The sequence below is a fragment of the Amblyomma americanum genome, chromosome 11 (genome assembly GCF_052857255.1).
Source record: "Amblyomma americanum isolate KBUSLIRL-KWMA chromosome 11, ASM5285725v1, whole genome shotgun sequence".
NCBI classification, from domain to species: domain Eukaryota; kingdom Metazoa; phylum Arthropoda; class Arachnida; order Ixodida; family Ixodidae; genus Amblyomma; species Amblyomma americanum.
The window spans coordinates 124,244,552-124,254,033 of record NC_135507.1 but is presented as its reverse complement, the minus strand read 5'-3'; positions in this window follow the sequence as shown (position 1 = coordinate 124,254,033).

Genomic DNA, 9,482 nt, shown 5'->3' with positions numbered 1-9,482 from the left:
GTTTACGACGAAAGAGTTCAGATTTTTGCTCAGAACAAGTGAGGCCGGAATCCCATGCGCATGCCTCGATGATGTCCACTGCTGCTTGGAGTGTGTCTTCTATGTAGCCTTCGCATCCTTTGGTTACCCAAAGTGTGATATCATCTGCATAGAACGTGTGATGTAGGTCTGGTATTTGTGCCAGTTTGGGGGGAATTTTGATGAGGGAGAGGTTAAAAGGAAAGGGGACAGGACGGAGCCCTGTGGCGTTCCTTTACTTCCTAGTTTGATTGGGGCAGACTCTATTGTTCCGACCGTTATCACTGCTGTTCTGTTAGTGAGGAAAGATCGGATGTAGTTGTACGTCCTTTCTCCGGGGTTGATTTCTGACAAGTTTGTCAAGATGGCTTTGTGGGTGACGTTGTCGAAAGCTTTAACAAGGTCTAAACCCAATATTGCTTTCGTTCCTGTTCCCTCGTCAGCTTCAATTATGTCCTTGTTAAGCTGCAAGAGAATGTCCTGGGTAGATAGTTGGGCCCTGAATCCTAACATTGTTTCAGGTAGGAGGTTCATGTCCTCCGCATAGTTTTGGAGCCTATTGAGGATGACATGCTCCATGAGTTTGCCTAGGCATGATGTTAATGAAATTGGGCGTAGATTCTCAGTGCTGAGTTTCTTACCCGCTTTAGGAATAAAAGTGATTTTCGCGTGTTTCCACTCTGGTGGTATGTTGCCTGCATGCCAGTATTTGTTCATAAGGTCTGTAACCGCCGCGATCGACGTTGCGTCTAAGTTCTTGAGAGTCTTATTTGTTACTTTGTCTGGTCCTGCCGCAGATGTTGTCCGCAGTTTTCCAATTGCGTACCAGACCTCTGCGTCTGTGATGTCTGCGTCTAAATTTGGATTAGGAGTCCCCCGGTAGTCTGGTTGTGTGGTACTATCATCCGTGTTTAGATAACGTTCTGCTAGCTCTTTGATTAGGTCTTCAGTTGTACCCTGATATTTATGTATGAGTCTGTACAGTTGACTTTGTTGCACGGGACGTGTTTGTTCTGGATCGAGCAGGTGTCTTAGAAGATGCCATGTCTTCTTATTTCCGAGCTGTCCATTGACGCTTTCACATATTTGGTTCCATTGTTGTGTTTGAAGAGTAAGTGTATGTTCCTCGATTCGCCTCTCGATTTCAGCGATCTTTTTGCGTAGTCGCTTGTTGTGTTTTTGCTGCTTCCAGCGTTTTTGGAGGCCTTTTTGTGCCTGCCACAGGTGTAACAGTTTTGAGTCTGCAATCTGCTCCTCCTTCTCAACTGGCACCACAACGCTAGTGGAGCTGACATCCTCATTCAGGGAGATAACCGAGTCGCTAAGGTTAGAGATCTCCTTTGGAGCTGTTTTGTCGCGAAGTTGCCTGAACTTGTCCAATCCGTGGTTCGTATTTCTTTTGCTTTGTTTTTAAGTTTTGTCGTGGGGAAGGTGATGCTAAGGATGAAGTGATCACTACCAAGATTTTGCCCGGTGTTGACCCACTTTGCGTCCTTGACGTTTTTAGAGAGGGATAAGTCTGGAGATGTGTCTACACATACACTGTTACCCATGCGTGTGTGGTCGCTCGGGTTGTTTAGCGTTGTGAGCCCTAGTGACTGTAAGATTTGCCAGAGCAGGTTCCCTTTCGGAGTTGCTTTGGTATATCCCCATGCTGGGTGTTGAGCGTTGAAGTCTCCCACAATTAATAGTTGAGCCCTAGCAGCCAGCTTTACTGTGTTTATCAACAAGTGTGGGAGTCCATTGCCTTTGTTTCTGGGAGGGTTGTATACATTAAGGATGAAGAGATTTGAGCCTCCTTTTTGCCTTGGTACTATTTCAAGTAGGGTGTAATCTTCTTCCGAATCATTTAAAAAATGTTGAATTGCGGTGATATTTCTATGCACCAGAGTGGCTGTGAAGGAGCCGGCTGCGTTACTAGTATCATAATGAGGTGGCAGATATGCTTTATAGCCTGGCAGTGTAGCCCTGCCGCTAGCTTCTTGCAATGCAATCACGTCTGGGGTTGGAACAGACGGTGCTTGTTGGATGTGGAGCTGCAAGTGGGCCCGCTTGCGGCGGAAGCCTCTGCAGTTCCATTGCCAAATTTCAAATTTTTGGCGTGGTGCCATGTTGGGTTATAGATGGTTGTGGCGTCGTGGACAGATCCAAGGGGGGGGGGGGGGGGGGTAGGCGGGCCTCGATAGTTGTAAGCCTATCCATTATTTGCTGCATGCAGGTGGCTATTTGGGATACCTGTCCCTCTAGTGTTGCAAAGCGAATATCTATCTCTGCAAATTTGGTAGTAACGAGGCCTTGGAAGGTTGCTTGTTCTGTTGATATAGCGCTAGTTCTCTCTGACAGAGTATTGATGTCTGCCCTGAGTTTGGTAGGCGCTTTCGACGGCTGCGGGGTGTCGGCTTCCGAAGCCTCGGCCTTTCTTTTGGATTCCTCGCCTTCTTTTGTAGGATGCGGTCTTTTAGTTGCTATTCTGGCGTCTGTGTCCGTCGCGTTATGGGCTGAAGACTGGGACGCGTTGGAGGGAGTGTGGCAAATAGCGTCTGTTTCCATCGCATTATTGGTCGAATCCTTGGACGCGGTGGGTGGCATTCTAGCCGCAGTGGCATTCTGTACCTGATGCGCTTGTAACAGGCGTTTAATGTCAGCCAACTCTTTTTTAAGGCTGGCAATTTCTCTGTCTCGGGATTGTAGTTGGATCTGAAACTCCTTCTCTCGAGCGTCAATAGATTGGGAGGCCTCTGCTGGCCAGCTCACCTTTTTATTGGAGCGGCTATCGCTGCGTCCGCGGCTTGAGCTTCTCTTGTCGTTCCCTGCAGGGTTCCCCAGGGGCGGGAAGGAGCTGGAGTTGTTCCGGCTGTGGCTTCCTCCTTTTCCGGTAGCACCGTGTTCCTTCTTCCTGGGCCTAGACTGGTGTCCGTGTAGTGATGAGTCGTTGTCCCCTTGCTTGGGTGTCTGGTTGCCATGGGGCGTTCCTTGTTTGTTCTTGTTGATCAGCCGGAATTTGCAGTTCCGGCTGCCTGTGTTGTGGCCCCCGTTGCAGACGATGCATACGGGTTGGCAGGTTGGCTGTTCTCCCTCAGGTGGAGGCGAGTGATTTTCTCCGCAGCGGCGGCAAAGGTTCGTTGTAGGTTTGTAGCAGACATCGGCCCGGTGTCCTACTCTCCTGCAGTTGTAGCATACCTCATGTTGCTCCCTGAAGGGGTGGACCCGAAAGACGCCGCACTGATAGATTACTTGGCTGGGTAGCTTCTTTCCAAAAAAGGTGATTTGTATTGTTCTGGATTTCCCGATCCTTCGGGCATCCACAACTTCTATTCCTTCGTTTCGGTTTCCGAAGCCTTGGCGAACCGCTTCGGGCGAGTCTCCCGCGTAGGCGTTGTAAATGACCCCTTTTACCGAGTCTTCGGGCGCCGCCACGTACGACGTTACGTTGTAGGTTTGACCTTGGAGGTTCAGTTTTTCAATATTGGCGTATGCAGTCGCCCGTTGACGATCGGGCGTGCATAGCGTAAAGGTGTTGTTGGCCGTATTGACTCTGATAATGTCTTCATTCTTCACCGTATCATACGGCAGCCTGGCCACCTCGCAGGCGCAAAAGAGTAGTAGTCCGGGCGCAAAGTCCCTCAGATTCCAACCTTGTGGTCGGCAGACGATTTTGTAGTCGTCGGTCGGTAAGCGCGGGAGAAGGGCTTTCTTGCTGAGTGCAAGTAGCTTCTTCCCGTTCTTTCGCGATGGAAAATTGGAATTAGACTTGCCTTGGCCGTGCCCCTGCGCAGGCTCGTCGTCGGTTGATGCGGGCCCTTTATTCTTCAGGCCTCGTTGTCGGTCGCGGTAACGAAGAATGGTTTCCCATTTTCCGGCCTCGATCTCCGACGGTGATATTTTCTCGCCTTCCACGGCGTACTCCATCTGTGCGGGTCCCTGGGCGCCCAGTTCCCGGCGGAGAGGTGACGAGCTAGGTCGAGCTCGATGGCTAGGCCGGCAGTCAGCCGGCAATATGCCTAGGTGTCCGTAGATTGGCAAAATCCGGCTGCAGCAGGCACTGGACAATGGCCCGGATGTCGTCCAAAATATTCGAGCCCGAAGGCTGACTCTTTTTGCCGAAAAGTGGCTTCGAGGCGGGAGCCCATGCGAGACAAGTCAGCACAGCACGACCGCTTCTTCTTCTTCCAGGGTCCAGCTCTGTTGACTTACGCGCTGATAATTCGAACTCGACTTCTAGTTCCGCGTGATGTCCGGTTGCGGTTCATTTCAGTGCACAAGCCGCAGTGAAAATGGTGTCGCGCTGTTCGCGATTTCTGAACGGAAAAAAGAGGATATACAACATCTGATAATCTTGCTTAATTCGCTGATCATTGTGCGTCGTTTCACATGCTAATCTTTCTGTTTCATGGCATTGCTCTTTGTGTTCTATTCGCGTCTGCTGGCGTGAGGATTACGCCTATTATAGCCCCTTTAATTTCTAATCGCAGTATAGGTTTCCGCGAAAAACGTTTGCATCGTCGACGTTCATTTTTTTTTTTCGCTAGTAAATACGCGTGCTCTTGACCTTGTGTAGAATAGAAAACACGTTGATTCTCGTAGCGTGTACCGCAGTCTCTCTCCCGTGTGCCCCAGAGATCTAGCGCCGTCGCTTTAACGGTGTTATCTGTCTGTCTGAGGGATTATAGGGGGTGTGAATCTTTAGACAGATTAAGGCGCTCGATCCACTGTCGCGACTGCGCGCATCTCTACCGCTATTCCGAGATCTGATGCCACCTGAGGAGCGAGTCACAAAAAAGGTGCTTTTTAGAGCGAGCTTTGAATTATCGCAGGCGAAGTTGTTATGATAACTGCATTGAATGCTGCTTTCAAAACAACATCAGATTATTTAACTCCGTAGTTTATAAGAGTACAAATCATTTCCGTGAGACTCACTTAGTCACAGCATGAATACATCATTTCTTATCGCGCTTTACAGTGCTGAATATTGATTCAGCACAGGCATCCGAAGAATTCCTTGAACACATTCGACGGATTAGCGTAGATGAGTCATGAAGAGAATATCTTGTCTTTCCGCCACTTAATAAACTCTTCTGTTGGCGCCAGCAATCACCCCAATATTTTAAGCAAAACCCTTGGCCAGGCTCGCTTCTGCAGTTGTTAATAAAGTTAACGAAAAAACTAGAAAATAAAATTCTCTTTCAAGCAGACGTGAAATCTGTAATGACAGCAAGAAAGCCGCGGCATGTGCATCACTCCGACGAGCCAAGCTCAAAATTTTCCGTCTGAAACCTGCTAAAAAATACATAACGCGCATTAAGGAAAATTTCCCTGCATTTTCGCAGCCACTCAATCACTCGTGAAGCGACTTCGTTAACTAAATTACCGCAATCATTACCTCGCTCGATTGCAGTATTTCCGCGACAACGCAGTGCTAGGTCAAATCTACATTTAGCGGAGCGTCAGCGAGCTGAAAAATATTGAATAAAAAACGTAACGCAAACCTCAGCCTAATAAAAACTGCCGTATTGAGGAGCTCGGAGTACGGTTTGATTGTTCATGCCGAAAGCGCTCACGTTTAGTGCTTTCATTACTCGAACGAGAAAGTGATAAATGTGGTTCGTGGCAGAGTCACGCATGTCGCATCACTTTCTTGTGGTTGTGTTTAATAATAGAGCGTGAAAAAAAAAAAGCGCGAACTTCGGCGCGCTCACGTGTGCCTGCGAACACATCGGGCCGGCGAGCGCACGATGGCCTGCGAAGCGTGCCGTGCCATTACCCCCCTGTTCAGGGAGTAATGGCTGGTCGCGAGGCGCGCGTTTGCTGCGTGACGCGCATAGATAGAGGTGGCCCCGCTTGCAGTGCATGGGAGCTTGGACTTCACCTTTAATAATCATTACTTTTCTAGTTTAGATGAAAAGTAAGAGTAAATATTCGGTGATAATAATAATATTATCGTTATTTCGAGACGATTGGCGAAGTATAGCGGATATCTATGTTTTGCGATAGGTGATCACGGCGGGCAACTGCTCACTGTTGTCATACCCTCGCCGTTAACTTGCTACCATTGCGCTTATGTGTGATATAGTGGAAAGAAGGTGGTGTACGCCAAATGAACAGCTGCATATTCAAGTACGAACGCATGGCATGCTTACTATTATGCACTTGTGGCACACTGTGTCATGCATGCACTTTGCAATCAAAACATAGAATTAAGCGCACGCAAGAGCGTTTGATTTAAAACCTTGATGCACAAATACAATATCGACAAAATGACTACGAACGACGATTCGAAGCAAGTATAATGCAGCTTATGATTCTTGCGCTTAAAAGGACAGTGAGAAGAACTCTATCAATATTTTTTGTTAGCAAAATCTGATAGTTCGGCATTTCATGGCTTTGTTGCCGCTTGACCGGGAGCGAAAGATGCATTTATTTCAAAGAAATTGGGATTCGAAGTTGAAATTTCAAGTTTTTCCCGCCCTCCGATTCAAACTCGGCGCACTCATATGACGTCAGAGGATGGAATGACGTGAAACGTGACGTAAACGTAGACTCCGTGATTTCTGGCGGGTAGCGGTGCGGTCTACTAGCAGCCGAAATGAAAGCCACCACCGCCGCACGTTGAAGGCATCAATCGGGGGTCGCTACCGTCGTATCGTTTACGTTTGCACCGGTGTCTTGCCAGCGTTACGATGGATCCCGTTCTCGAAACCGCCAACGAAGTTCTGTCGTAAACTCCGGCATGCATTTCAGCGACCTCAGCCCCACAGAGCGTGCGATGCTTTTGAGGGAGCACGGTTATGTTAGGCGCCGGCGGGTAGTTTCCCCCTTCCTCAGTGAGCAGCCTTTGCTAATTAAATATCTTAACCCCAGTGCGGGGAGTCGTGAGGGGCCAGGACAAGGTCGGCACGTCGCGCCCATAGGAGGCTGGCTGAAGGTTTGGGGCCAATGGATTGTGGTGGTGGTGGTTGTTGCTAAGAAGGAGGGGGGATACTGGCCTCGACGAATGTTGGCGCTTTGGGCAATACTCTTGGGGACCAGGGGGGGGGGAGGGGATGTAGGGGGAGAGGGGAAGGCCGCCGCAGTTTCCGTGGATGTCCTTAGCCGTTCTGGAGCCGCACCGCCGCAGCAACGTCAGCGTCCAACAGGGAGGGGAGCCACGCTGCACTGGGAGTGTGTGCAAGCACCGGGCAGGGGGAAGGGAGCCTCGGTGCACTGGGAGTGTGTGCAAGCACCGGGGGGAGGGAGGGGAGCCTCGGTGCACTGGGAAAGTGTGCAAGCACCGGACAGGAGGAATGAGCATCGGTCCACTCAGATCCATCGCCTCGTGCTGGACGGGGCGAAGGTCTAGAGGAGGATGCTCAGTCCAGTCTCCTCGAGGAAGGAGAGGAAAACCCGATGCGCCAGGAGCTGGCTGCGAGCCGGGAAGAGGAGTTCGTGCTCCGTGGTAGACGGGAGACCGAGTGCCCAGTATCCCGACTCGAGTCGTCGCCTGGGGGGTCATGGGTCAGGCACGCCAGCAGGAGGTGGCCGAGCGTCCCCGTGTCCCCGCAGGAGGGGCAGGCAGGAGAGTGGGCCCTGCCACACGCGTACACCCTGGAGGGCGTCCACGTGCAACCGATGCGGAGGCGCAGAAGGGCTCGGTCCCGCCTTGGCAGCTGGTCCGAGAGCCGGCGGATGGGCTTGTAGGCCGCAATCCTCCGGTCGGGGTGAAGGGCCCGTACCATCTGCATGATGAGGGGGCAGGCAAAGTCATGTTGAGTCACTGCAAAGGATACCGGGCACCCACCGGTGTGGGCAGACTTGGCCAGAGCGTCGGCCAGGTCGTTGCCTTCAATACCGGAGTGGCCCGGCACCCAATGCAGGGAGATCTGGTGGCCAGCATCCTCCAGTGTCTGCAGGCGGGCCCTTAGCAGTGAGGTAGTGGCCACATTGTGAAGAGGCCTGGACAGCAGCTGGAGGGCTGGCCGGGAGTCACAGAGGACCACGACTGGACCAGGTGGGATGGTCGCAATAAGGTCCGCTGCCAGGTGGAGTGCGGCCAGCTCAGCCGCAGGGGAACTGCCTGGGAATGGTAGCATGCACGTCCTTGTCGCGTTCAGCTGCGGAGCCACGAGTGCCGCTGCCCCCTGTCCTGTGGCTGGTAGCACCGAGCCATCGGTGAAGAGAAGGGTGGACCCCTTCTCATCTCATCCAGGAAGGCAGCAGCGGTCTGATTGAGGGCCGCAGCTGGTGTGTGGCGCTTCGACGTGCCTCTGAAGTCCAGGGAGACCTGCAGGGGAGGACGCGTAGGTGGTGGGCGGAGGGCAGGATGGCTGGCGGGAGGGCCCAGGGACTCCATATAGGCAGCGTAGAGCGTGCCCATTATGGAGTGGGGGCGTCCCGAGAGGCGTGCACGGAGGGCTCTGCCGTCAGGAACACGGTGGAGCCGGTCCGTGCGTGCGAGGCCTCTCTGTAAGAGTAGGAGATTTAATGGGAGCACCCCCGCCTCGGCTAGGGTGGCTACGATCTGGGAGCTCTGTGGGATTCCCATGAGACGGCGGATCCATTTCCGCCGAGAGGTCTCGATGCGGCGGAGCCGGGTGGTCCTTAGAGTCACCAGAGGAAGGGCATAGAGCACCGCTGACGTCCCAGCTGCCTCGAACAGCCGGATGTCCGAGGTAGAAGAATAGCCGTTCCCGCGTGCCAGGAGGCGTTCGGCTGCTCGGCCGACGCGGTCCAGGTGTAGCAGGAGGGGCTTGTCCGCTGGGATCCAAGTGAGGCGATGGTTGATGGTGAGATCAAGGTACCTCACTTGCTGCCTCCAAGGGAGGTCGGTGCCGTCAATCCGCAAGGTACGGATTCGCGACGTGGCCCGTGCACCCCGCGGATGGACGAAGAGTGCCTCTGACTTGGAGGCAGAGAGCACCAGGCCCCTGGACGCCAGAAAGCACTGCAGCTCGTCGAGGGCTCGCTGGAGGGCCTGCCTGGCAGAGGCGATGTGCCTCCGAGAGGCCCGGACACAGAGGGCGACGTCGTCCGCATACAAGGAGCAGAATACCCTGTGGCAAAGACCCTGCTGGATGGCGGACGGGAGGCCGGCCATGACCAGGTTGAAGAGCAAGGGGCTGAGAACTGAGCCCTGAGGAACCCCGGTGGTGTTGGGCCGCGGAGAGCTCATGGTGCCCCCAATCCGAACTTGCATGGAGCGGTTGGAAAGAAATGCGGTTACGAATTGACGCAGCGCGTGGTCACTCCGAGTTCGTCCAGCGCCTGCTCGATGGAGGAGTGGGGCAGGCTGTCTAAGGCTGCCTGGACGTCCAGGAGGACCAAGAGGGCGACGTCCCCTTGCTGCTTGGCCTCCTCCCGGCAGGAGGCCCCGTCGGCGATGGAATCTGCCGTGCAGCGGTGCCTGCGGAAGCCCGTCTGGCACTCACAGAGGAAGCCACAGGCGCTGGCCATCCAGGAGAGGCGTTGAAGGGCCACGAATTCCATGGATT